Below are 4,282 nucleotides of genomic sequence, written 5' to 3' on the forward strand. Positions count from 1 at the left end.
TAAAGGTGTTACCTATTCTGTAGATCAGACAGTCTAGGAATGGCAATTTACACTCATAGTCTAATTCCACAGTGAATTTCATCGAGGGGGCTAAGTTATTAAGTTGTGGCAGGAAAGCTTTTAGGTCCTCATTACATGGCCAGAGACATAATACATCATCTACATATCTAAACCAGACTGTTGAAGGTGGTAAAATATTACTTAATAGTTTCTTTACAAAGAATTCCATATATAGGTTGCTTAATACTGGTAAGAGTGGATTACCCATTGCCATACAAAATTTTTGAGCATAATATTCTCCATTGAATTCAAATTTACAATCCTTAATACATAGTTTGATGAGTTCGATGAAGTCGTCTTTCGAGACAGGCAATGAAATATTGTCCAGGGAATCTATGAGGAACTCCAATAAATCATCAACTGGGACCTTTGTAAAGAGTGATGTTACATCAAAACTGACCAGTTTAAAATCATAGTTAATGTGCAAGTTATTGAGTTTATCAACCAGATCCATATTATTCTTAATATCACCGTCCTCTACTGTACATATAAGCCTTGTTATGTATTTCTCCTTAGTCTGTACTCACCCTTGAAGATGTGAATTACACGAAAGCGCTTGGGAACTTCGTATTTTCTTTTTTCCTCGTGGTTATCAGCATGTACCTGGATTACGCACACCTACAGTACAGTGATTTACTTGAATAATGGATTCCACGCGCCACTTCTTCTACTTTTCTACAAGCTCTCCTGGACTGTCTACTTTCGTTATTGAATACTCCTCTTCGATGATCAAGGCCCACAAATTGAAAATACACTCGAAATTTCTCCAGACATGCCTTAGTGAAAAAGTTATGCTTAGATCAATCCTCCCACAACGTGTCTTGAAGATGTCTGACCGCCCCTTTGATGATTTCCAAGGAATCATCCTAAAGAAACATTTTGAAATAATGAAAATGAAGTGGATGAAGCTTTCCGTATTGTAAGACAAAAAAAAAGCGTGTTTTTATGAGTACAGACTGTAGGTGTCGCTCTGTAGTACTTAGAGCAGCTGACTAAATGAGATTATGTCACAACTGTTATGTCACAACTGTTTCTGTTATTTCTCATGTTGATACTGTTGTTATCTCTGCTGTAGTAAGGGCTGTCGCTGTTATCACCGTTGCTGGTGTTGTTGTCAAGGCCACAGCCGTCAATAACTGGGTTACAGTTTCAGGATGTTCGCGGAAGTAACGCCTTCCAAGGTTCAGGAGACCAAGGAAATGAGAGAACTAAGTCGGTGGATAAGGTGGGAGGATCCCCTCCCTCACATCCTTATAATAGGTAAGACAATAACCGCCACAACACCTCCACAGCAAGCAGTTAGTGGGCGAACCTTCGTCTATCGTAGACTTTAAAACCATGATATTATAAGGTGGGCTTTTGCAAGACCTGCAGGTAGGAGAGGGGCGAGCGCTCGTCTGGCGGAGCTTCAGTTGCTGTCTGAATAAGCAGGTGTGATGATATTGGCCTCGACTTCTGTTTTAAACATGAAAAATACTTACACACTAAGTATAATCACGATAGATATTTACTGTCCTGTGTACTATACAATAATGTACTGTACATATTTTGTGTGAGAACAATTCTGAGTTCACTCCTGTTTATTGATGTTAAACCAAACCTAATAATATAATCTAACGTAATTCACCGATCGGAGGTCATGAGAGAGATGCATCAACAGGTCGTCCCTCTCCTACACCATATCAGTAAGTCCTTCTGGTCGTTCCTTCACCTCCCCTTTCTCACCATTATCTGTAAATGTCTTTTCCTTCAATTCACTTTAACTCGAACTTGAGTTAACCAATTCACTATGTCACCTTTTCACACATTCCTATTTTCTCAATCTTTTTATTTTTATCTTTTGTATGTCTCTCGTTTTAGACATAAAATTATAACAGTTTCAAACACAACTGGTACATATACATCTTTCCCTTTCTTCTGGTAATTATCAGTTAACCAGTCGGGTATTTATGAATTTCATCTTAATAACTATAAACTTGTTGCAAATTCAAGAGAAGGTGGTACAACTACTGCTGTCTCACAAGGATTAGTCACACTGTCTTTTTGGGAGTTTCGACTTAGGAATTGCTGGAAGGCCAACTCAGTGCATTGGTGTATTGGTACCCCGCCACGGTAACCACAGACACCAAGTTCAGTGAAAATTATTTTGTTTCAGATCGCTCAAAGGGCGCGGGTGCTTGTGGTGTCTCAGGGTTCGCTACAGGGAGCACAGATTTATTGAAGGCTATATAACATGAGATCATTGTTTGGTGATGCGCCCATCGACTGGAGCGAGATGTTGTTCCAGTATTATCTCCGTTAATATGAAGACTACCACCTTTCTCCCGCCTCGCCCCACGTCTCCTACATCTCTCCAACACCCATCAATGGGTCTCTCCAGCAACACTCCCCCGTCCCCCAAGGTACCGCACCAAACACTGTGAGACCACAAACTACCAGGACCAGCAGAGACTATCTGGACCCCAGAGGGACTGGTGGTGGAGTGTGATGGTGGGACACTGGTGTGCCGCTCAATCTGGCGGGCTGGCGGGGATCAGTGAGTGTAAGGAACTGTACCGTTGAGGGCTTGTGGACAAATCCGTGTACACCAGTGAACACCTCAGGTGTATAGACAACCAGCACGTAGGAGAGGACGTGCTGGCTGACCAAATCACCATGTTGTTTAACCTTATGTGTAACTCAATCATGCAGCCACACACGAGTGTTTGTTGTCATCGAAGAAGTAGTTAGATCTTGGTCATAGCCTCACACTGCATTGCCTGCCGCCGCTAATGACTCACATTGACGCAGATAAAGAGTAACAAAAGTTATCTCTATTCCAAAGAAAATTATTTACTTTTGCACAAGTATAGAAATGTATTGTAAAAACTAAGGAAGAAGTTAATAAACTTTGGAAGAAACGACCTTTTATCATTACTATCATCATTATTATTATTATTATTATTCAGTGGTGTCAGGTACCCTTTACTCACCTTTAAGCAACACTCGTCATAAAAATAATTGATTCAATTAAAATTATGACGCTTATGTACAATAATAATAAAGGTGTGTTAACATAAGGATGTCGGAACGCTTTTTGTTATCATTACGTATGAGAACGTGATAGCCTGTCAGGTGTTAACAGCAGATTTTTGGAACACTATTTACTGCTGAAAGAAGTAGTGAACATTACAATAAATCCGGAGATTTACAAGCATATTTTTGGTTTGAAGAATAACAGAGAAGCGTCCTTATTCGTGTGTGTGTGTGTGTGTGTAATAATAATAATAATAATAATAATAATAATAATAATAATTAACGGTTTATTGAAGGAGCATAGCAGCCAGAAGGCTGAAAATATACAGTTACATAATTGGGGAATGGGTTTCGATTTACAAATAATAAACAAGTAACTTAAGTGATACAAATAAGATATGATGGAGAAAGGCTCAAACTACAGGGCATTTCAACATAGTGACAGTGCAAGAAGTACGATTTACTGGGAGTGAATAAATGGTTTATTACAAGTTATTGATAATTTTTACAATGGTTGGGACTGGGCACGTATGGGCTGGGTGCGGTTGTGGTGTCGAACACCAATTCTCGGGCTAGGGATCTCACTCAGGTGGTAGAAGGAGCAGGTGTCGAGGATGCTGCAGAAGCTTCTTACCAAATTTGCAGATGAGGTCGTGGTGATGGTGAGTGAGAGTCGAAAGGGTCAGTGTGTTGAGCGCTTCTTGAAAAGTGGAGTAGGAAGGGGAGAGAATAATCTTGCATGCCCTCTTTTGCACTTTTTCTAGGTGTTTACGTTGTGTGGCATTTAGGGAGGAAGACCAGGTGGGGGAGGCATAGGTGAGCATGGGAAGTACGAATGATGAGTAAACACTGAGGAGCTCGGATGCAGGAACTCCGAGGGACTTGAGTCGGCGGAGGAGGTAGAGACAAAAACTGGAGGACTTGACAACTTCACTGACGTGTGGTTTCCAATTTAGTTTGTTGTCTATGGTGAAGCCGAAGAGCTTAGTAGAATCTACAACCTGGAGTGTGTTGGGACCTAAAGTAATGGAAGGGGGTGGGACAATGTCGGAGGAGAGGTTGATGTGCATAACCATGGTCTTGGTATGGTTGATGGTGACGTGGTTGTCGGTGGCACAGTTTTGGAGACTGTTCAATAAATCCTAAAGGGCGGTATAGTCGGGAGCAGAATTATTGACGTGATCGTGTGTGTGTGTGTGATAATATA

Source organism: Homarus americanus, unplaced genomic scaffold, assembly GCF_018991925.1.
Source record: "Homarus americanus isolate GMGI-L3 unplaced genomic scaffold, GMGI_Hamer_2.0 scaffold7626, whole genome shotgun sequence".
Classification (NCBI taxonomy): Eukaryota; Metazoa; Arthropoda; class Malacostraca; order Decapoda; family Nephropidae; genus Homarus; species Homarus americanus.